Source organism: Lathyrus oleraceus, chromosome 3, assembly GCF_024323335.1.
Source record: "Lathyrus oleraceus cultivar Zhongwan6 chromosome 3, CAAS_Psat_ZW6_1.0, whole genome shotgun sequence".
NCBI classification, from domain to species: domain Eukaryota; kingdom Viridiplantae; phylum Streptophyta; class Magnoliopsida; order Fabales; family Fabaceae; genus Lathyrus; species Lathyrus oleraceus.
Window position 1 is genome coordinate 149,892,548 of NC_066581.1, and position 8,864 is coordinate 149,901,411.

The following is an 8,864-nucleotide window of genomic DNA, read 5'->3' on the forward strand; positions in this document are numbered from 1 at the left end:
TAGAATCCATCTTAGAAGTCAATAAGGTGGTATGATTCAACATATACTATCTTAGTCGGCGAGCAGCCCAGGCCAAAGCACAGCAAGCTTTCTCGGGCTGTGAGTATCTTGTTTCACAGTCGGTACCTTTTGCTAAGGCAGTATATGGCATGCTCTTTTCGACCAGACTCGTCATGTTGCCCCAACACACCTCATTGAATTTTCTAACACGGTCAAATACGTAATTAAAGGTCTTCCTTCAACTGGTGGCATCGGAACTGGAGGTTCTTGGCGATATTTCCTGATTTTGTCATAAGCTTCTTGGCATTCATCATTCCATACCATCTCTTGATTTTGTCTCAGTAATTTGAAGATGGGTTTGCAGGTAGCAGTCAAGTGTGGAATGAATCGGGCAATGTAATTCGAGTGCCCCAAGAAACCTCTGACTTCTTTCTTGTTTATTTCAGTACCCAGATTTACAATTTCAATTGATTCCTCATGCGGCTGTATAGTCTTTTCTTCTCGCAGTAGTCGGGCAAGTTCTCCAGGGACTTCACAATCTTCCTCGCTTCCATCCTCGGCTTGGTAGATCGGATTTTCAAAGTCATAATGAACAGTAGCAGAGTCATTACCAACAGGATCCAGAGTGGATATGGATCGGCAAATTGTTACGTGAGTGTGTGCAAGAAACATAGCTTGTTTGAAAAATGACAGGAAAGATAAAGAGCGCAATATTTGAATGCAAAAAGTCCATTGATCTATTGAATATGAATATGCTTATGAAAATGACAAACCCCTAACAAATTAGCCATTGTGCCTCGGGCATAGACACAATGCTTTAAGAAGTTTGATTGTAAAAGAAAATTAAAATTTGCAATTCTAGAATAAACAATAACAATTACTCCTGACTAAAGGAAATCGGGATAATGTCTTCAGTCTTCCAATTGTTGAGTCCGTCACCAATTGTTGGGAAAATCCAGCTATCCAAGTCGCAATCACTATCAGCATCTTCCATAGCATTAATCTGATTTTTGACTATCTTTCCAGAGTTAAACCCCAGGCCAGCTTTATCAGACTTGTACGGTACATTGATCAGTTGACCCCAACCAGCACGATCACCATTTTCAATCGCGGCTTGAGCATCTTTCAGAGAGATCATGACAGGGGGAGCACGAACAACCTTGGGCACAAGGGGAGTTGGCTTAAGGACAGGACTGGGTGGAGGAACCACTTCAAATGACTGAGAAGGAGTCTCAAAGAATTCACCATCCATCTCGACGTATTTGAAGGCTTGCACACTACTGACAATATACTCTTCTTCTCCACATACAGTGACAACCATGCCTGCTATTGGATACTTCAGCTTTTGATGAAGCGACGAAGCTACCGCACCTGCCCCATGGATCCAAGGGCGCCCCAACAAGCAGGAGTAGGCGGGACGAATGTCCATCACGTGAAAGGTAGTGTTGAAGACTTGAGGTCCTATCTTGATAGGGAGAACCACTTCACCATAGACAACACTCTTCGCACCATCGTAAGCACGCACCACAACATCACTAGGTTTCAGTTCAATGCCTTTGTAGTCAAATTTATCGAGTACAGCTTTCGGGAGCACATTCAAGGAAGAGCCGTTGTCGATCAACACGTGAGCCAGGGTGATCCCCTCACACTCGATGGAGATATGCAGAGCTTTATTGTGATTCTTTCCTGCTGGCGTCAGGTCAGCATCGGAAAAGCCTAGGCCATTGTCAACAGTCAAATTAGCAACATAATGTTCAAATTGATCGACGGATGTTTCTTGAGGCACATGAGCGGTCTTCAAGAATTTCATCAATGCATTGGCATGGGATTCAGAGGATAATAACAAGGACAACATTGAGATTTTAGACGGAGTATGCCCCAATTGTTCCACTACATCAAAATCGCTCTTACGGATGATTTTCAGCATCTCTTCCATTTCCTGTTTGGCAACATCTTCAGAAGTAACTTCGACCGATGTCTCTGACTGAGGAGGATTGACTGGTCTTTTTCCTCGAATTTCGGGAGCGGGAGGTGAGATTTCTGGGGAGTAGATCCTTCCACTTCGAGTAACTTTACTAGTCCCCACAATATCATTAGGATTAGCAGAACTACCAACCTGCTTTATGCCATGGATGTAAACGTCGCCTCCATAGTTCCACGGAATAGCTTTGCTGGAGGAATATGGCACGGGGCCAGGTGCGGTAATAATCAGGGGAGCCACTTTGGGCTCAGCGGTAATCTTCACAGGCACTCTAGTAGCGGTAATCTTCACTGGAGCTTTGGACCTAGCAATCACAGATACCTCTTCAATAGAGTTGTCCACCTTAGGAACCCTTTCAAATAGAATTGTACGATCATCCATCAGCCGTTGAATGCCGTTCTTCAACTTCAAACAATCATTGGGTCGGAGTACACAGAGATCGCAATCTTCAGCACAACCTGGAAATAAACCAGCTTGCAATAAATTCTTCTTAACGATCAGGAGAGGAGATGCTAAATCAGCAACGTCAGTAACGTGAGAATTGTCGTCCACAACATTAACATTCTGGTCATGATTAGGCATAGGTGCTGTGATGACATTGGGGGTCGCCGGAGGATCAAATTCAATTTCTCCAGCGTCGATCATATCCTGAATCTTGTTCTTCAACAACCAGCAATCATTCGTATCATGCCCGGGGCTATCGGAGTGATAGGCACACCTGGCGTTGGGATTATAACGAGGAGAAGTAGTGTTGGGATTTGCAGGAGGGCCTCTGAGGGTAATCAAATTGGCCTTTAACATACTCTGCAGTGCTTGGGTTAAAGTCATATTGATCTTGGTAAACTGTCTTCTCGACCTGTCTTGTCTGTGTTGGAAGTTCTGAGATGGCGGTGCAGCAATTGTAACTGCCCCAACAGTATGGTCACGATTCTTCTTGTTATGCTTCCTCTCACTGTACACAGCATTTGATTCACTCTTTCCCTGATAGGACTTTTTGGTGCTTGCAGAAGTAGCTGCCTGTATCTTTCCACTTCGAATGCCGCTTTCAACCCGTTCACCTGTCAAGATAAGTTCAGTGAAACCTGACGAGGAACTTCCCAGTAGATGGTTGTAGAATGGGCCAGTCAGTGTACCCATGAACATGTCCACTAACTCTCGATCAGTCATAGGGGGTTTGACTCTGCCAGCCAAATCTCTCCACTTTTGAGCATATTCTTTGAAACTTTCTTTAGAGCCCATAGTCATATTTTGTAGCTGTAGCCGAGTAGGCGCTAACTCAGAATTATACTGGTAGTGCTTGTAGAAAGCTGTTGCTAAATCAGTCCATGTGCGGATGTTAAAGCTCTCAAGCTGATAATACCACTCTAACTGTGTGCCAGACAGACTCTCTTGGAAGAAATGGATCCACAGTTTCTTATCAGTAGTGTGCGGCTGAATCTTTCTCACATAAGCCCTTAGATGCATCTGAGGACAAGAGGCACCATCATACTTAGTGAAAATGGGAACCTTGAATTTGCGGGGAATGACCACATCAGAGACCAGACCCAAGTTTTCGAAATCCAGACCGGGCACTTTCTGCCCCTCCATAGCTAGCATACGTTCTTCCAGCAACTTGTACTTATCATCCTTCGGAGAGTACTGTTCATGTTCATAATCTTCATCGTCGTCCTCAGAATTGACGAGATTAGGATTCTCATCTTCCGAATCATTCTCGGTCTCTTCTTCTGAATCCTTCGGAATTCTAATCTTGACTCCTGTAACCTGTCCCTTAAGCCTTCTCCCCGGGTTGATGTAACCCACAGGTTTCTGGTCCTTCTTCTTCTCCATCAAAAGAGCTTTCAGTTCTTCCTGCCCCTTAGATAAGCTCAGCATCATTTCCTGGAATTGAGCATTCTGGGCCTGGAGATCTTTGACAGTTTGTTCGAGAGCCATTGTTCAATCTGTTTGAATCTGCTGGAATCTGTTTGATAGGAAAATCGTGAGAACACTGATCCTTTAGAATACCTGTTATGCGATGCAATGCAATGTATGAAATGTTTTCAAGGACTTTCGGGATTTAACTTTGCATAAACTAACAAAAAGAGCTTTTTTTTTCTTTCTCTTTTGTTTTGCTTTGTTTTTGTTTTTTTTTTTTTTTAGCAGAGTTAAATCCCTAAATCCTTGAAATGGTTAGTACAATGCCATGATGTTATGATGTTATGTTGTTATGATGTCATGTTGTTAGATAAATAACAAGCACAAGCAAGTCACACAACAATCATTCCTAGGTTTTAAGGCTTGCGTGAGTTCCATAGGTAAATACCCTCCCCACTGAAGTTTGGTTGGTTCAACCTGTCTTAGAATAGTAACCGGGTTCTAGAAGGATCTCAAATCATTGACCTTTCCTTAAGTCCACTTCAGTGCAACACCAAGTGGTTGACCGAAGCTTCCCTAAAGTCCAATCTCAAAGAGTGTAGTATCGAGTCTCAACCAACTCCAGTCGGAACCGAAGCCAGTTATCTCACTACTTTCTAATGGCCAGGATGAGTCAATTAGGGTTCTAAAGGTCTGGTTAATGCTTTTATGACACCACGCGAATGCCAAATATTTCCTCAACTAACATGAGGAACATCAGGACATCCAAAGTGCCACATTAACCGTAGCCATCATTTTGACCATTCTAGTATACGCCGGACAGTCGCGATGATCTCTTGCTACTTACCTAAGGTACACTAGATCGGGTGTAGGATCTTTCACTCAAGCATAACATACCCAAGCAATCCCTTAAAAATAAATCAGACAAATTGAATAAGTGATCTTGTTTTAAGGTAACCTCTCTTTTAAGGTCCCCAGTGGAGTCGCCAGTTCTGTCATACGGTGAACTGGACTTTTTTGTGGTTTTAATCGCAATGTCGCGGTTAGCAAGAGTCGCCACCGACTTTTCTTTTATCCAATAAGGAAAGGTGGAAAAGAACAGGAAAAACCTTAATTTAGATTTTGGGTTCGGGAGGTACATTATACAAAGGGAAGGTGTTAGCACCCTTTGTATCCATGGTTATCCATGGGCTCTTAATTGCTCGATCACTTATATTATTTTTGTCTAAAAAAAGTGTTTGTGAATTGTTTAGAAAAATTGTTTTGAAAAGAGAATTTAACTTTGTAATGATTCTTGTATGAATGTATACAAAGTGATTATCTCGTTTAGTTTTGAAAATTGTTTAGAAAAATATAACTCGGTAATGATTCTAGTATGAATGTATACCAAGTGGTGATTTTCTGAAGGTATTTTGAAAGGTGTGAGGTGTGAAAAAATGTTTTAGGTTGTGAGCCAGCAATTAAGAGTTATACCGACCCAAGGTCTTTATGAGTATTTCCTATCCTTATGAGGGTAAAACTGTCCTTATTATTGAGAAATAAGTAGTTTTATCCTTTGGATGTAAAAGGGTCATCGTAGGGTCATCGATAGGTCATTGAAGGCAACAATTACGAGGATATCTTAGCATTCGAAGGGACTATCATCTTTAACCGTAGGCAACATCGGAGGGTCATCGAGGGACAAAGTTGTATATTCGAAGGCAACATCCGAGGGACTATAATTTATTTTATGATGATTTAACCGAAGGGTCTTTGCTAAGGGTATCCCCACGTTCGCGGGACATGACCGTAATATCGTAATCGTAAGGCAACAAAGAGAGGTCCAAGATCACTTATTCAAAGGCAAAGTTTTACAATTAATTATATAATTAGGATGAAACTCCACATTAAAATTATAAAAATAATATATTAAAAAATTAATACATTAGAAATTAATACATTAAAAATTAATTTAGGGTGAAACTCCACAAGGGTATCCCACAAATAAAGTGGAATACCTAGCCAATAACCTTTTCCTGGGATATGTGAACCTTTACGAAACTCAAAAAAAGAAACATGTCAGAACACCAAATCAGGGTGCAATCGAAGATTACACCGGAGAAATATCACAACAATAAATAGGATAGGATAAATAATGCATGGCTATGATAAAAACATAAAAAAAACAGACTAGAAGAATCAGGTACTGTCTCGTTCGCCTCTGCCTCGCCTAGCGAAGGCCACGGATTTTGAATTTGAAAACAGCCCCATGTTAGGAACTTTGAATTTTATGGCATTTATCACAGGAATAACATGGTCAAACATTCAGGGTATTCAGGCATATTTAAATTCCCATACGAAAGCAAATTATATATCAACATTTAATCATGATGCATTATATATGTAGATATGGCCAATTGAAAGTATAAACAATAGAGATACGCAAACCTGTTTGCCAATTCAAGGTTGAAGGGATTGACCACTTGTAGTATCGGAATAAGTTAGGCAGCGGGAATTGGACGGCGATGGCTTCGGTGCAGATGGGCTGCCTTCAGGGTTTCTTTACTCTGAATTCTCCGGGTAGGCAGGGTTCCTATGCCAAAGTTTCTATCCGTCCTTCTCTGTTCTCTCTCTTTCTTTTTCCTCAAGGTTTTGTTCCAAGGAAACCTCAGAGTGTTTTGCTTCTCTTCCTTCTTTCTCCAGTGAATCTCCCAGTGTAAACTCCAAGTCTCACTCCCCCTACTGAAACTTCAGTATTTATAGACTAATTTCGTGGGTAATGGGCTTGGAATGAGGGAGACCCAAGTCCAAAATAATTTGTTATATTTTATTTATTTATTTATTTTAATTATTTAATTAATTAATTAATTAATTAATTAATTAATTAATTTTTTTCTTTTTTTTTTTTTTTTTTTTTTTTTTTTTTTTTTAGGAAAAATGATGGGTAATTTTTGGGGTATGACAGCTGCCCCTGTTCAATATTCTTGAACCGAGAGAGTTAGGATGGCGTGTATGCCATTCGTGGTCTGGAGGTGGAAGATTATTGAACACTAGAATGCCCCAAAAATTTGCACTTGAGAATCGACAGTTGGTCTTGATGGAGATGGGCTTAAAGATGCCATCCGGGAGGTTTGATGACGAAAGCTTCAGATCGCGCCGTATATTAGGCCAATTTGAAGACATGGGTGCCACACTGGGTCGTACGTTAGACCGTATAATGAGTCATCCATTAGGCTGCCGACTTCGCTGGGGAGTCGGAGTGTGTCATATGCTGTTGGGGATAAAGGATCAGAATGGACCATACGCTAGATCGTATCTGAGTTGCAGAATGAGCCGTACGTTAGGCTGAATCTGATGACGAAAGGGGTAGTCGTACGTTAGACTACACTTCAGAAATGTACCGTATGTTAGGTAGCATCTGAGGGGATGTAAGATCCAACGGGTCGTACGTTAGACCGTCGCATAATGAGTCGTCTGTTAGGCCGCATCTGATGATGAAAGCGGTAGTCGTACGCCAGACTACACTTCAGAAATGTACCGTACGTTAGGTAGCATCTGAGGGTTGTAAGATCCAAACGGGTCGTACGTTAGACCGCGTTGGGGTTGCTGAAGTTCAGAATGGATCGTACGTTAGATCGTATCTGAGTTGCAGAATGAGCCGTACGTTAGGCTGTATCTGAAAAAGAAAGTAGTCGTACGCTAGACTACACCCCTGAACGTACCGTACGCTAGGCAGTATCCGAGGATTTGAAGGTCCAAATGGGTCGTACGTTAGACCGCATTGGAGTTGCTGAAGAAGTCATATGTTGGGCTGAATCAGAATGAACCGTACGTTAGGCTGTATCTGATAACCTGTATATGTTGTACTTGCAATAAATGTCTGGGATGGGCTTAGAGATGCCATCGTTAGGAGGATATCGAAGTGTTGTCAGAATGAATGTTCCCATGAACTGTATTTGAAATATGTATCTGAATCTTGAATGTGATTGATAAAGGTGTCTGTCTGAATGAACCTTCTACTTTGACTATATCAGGAGGATAATTAACCTGCAAAGAAAAAGTTAGCTTCATGCTATGTCATGATGCATGAGATGTTTCGTGTTATGCTAAAATAAATGTGAATGTTGTATGCATGCGTATGCTGTGAAAGGATGTAATGAATGAGTTATGCGTATGAGAAGTTCTGCTTGGGGACTCTACTGGGGAAAATAAATCCCCATCTACTGATTTGAGACATTTGTGTCGATGACCCTTTCTCGGCTGGGGATGCTTGATTTCTGTCTGATGGTGGAAATATTCAACAGAGCCTGGCTGGGGATGGATGAGATGATCAATCTGTCTGGTGACGCCGACCTCTGTTGGGGAGTAACTGGCTGTGCCGGGGAATACTGCCAATTTCTTCTGGGAAAAATAGGCTTGCTGGGGAAGAGAATTGGTAGCGGATTCATTGGAAGCATGGTTAGACCTTATCCTCGATCCTGAAGTCTTGTAGTAATTGCTATTGCTATTCTATGCATGTATTTTGGTAAACATTGGTCATATTCAAATGCATATATTAATTCAAATTAAATCAATGGACATTTACGCAACCAAAACAGAAAAGTAAAAACAAAAGCATCTTTTTTTTGAAAGAGGGTTGTATTGATTTTGAAAGGAGGCCTATAAACAGGCAATTTGTGTACAAGGAGACAGAAATCCTAGTAAGAGGAAATTGTCGAAAACAAAGAGAAAGCTATGTGGAAGAAGTCCTATTGATTTTAAGCCTACTACTGTCATTATGTCTTCGAGCATCTCATCCCTTGCTGTCGGATAGAAGTGATTGGCTTGGTCAGTCCCTCGAACTTGGATGAAAGTTGACTGAGAACGGGACATAGTCATACGCTTTAATCCCTAATTTTTGCCTGGACCGCCTTTTCAGGTTTTCAGTCCACCAGGATACCCTTTTTTGCCCAAGCCGCCTTTTCAGGTTTTCGACTTGCCGGGTGTACATTTTTTTATATATCCCTAATTTTTGCCCGAACCCTTTTGGTTCGCCGGGATGCCCTTACTT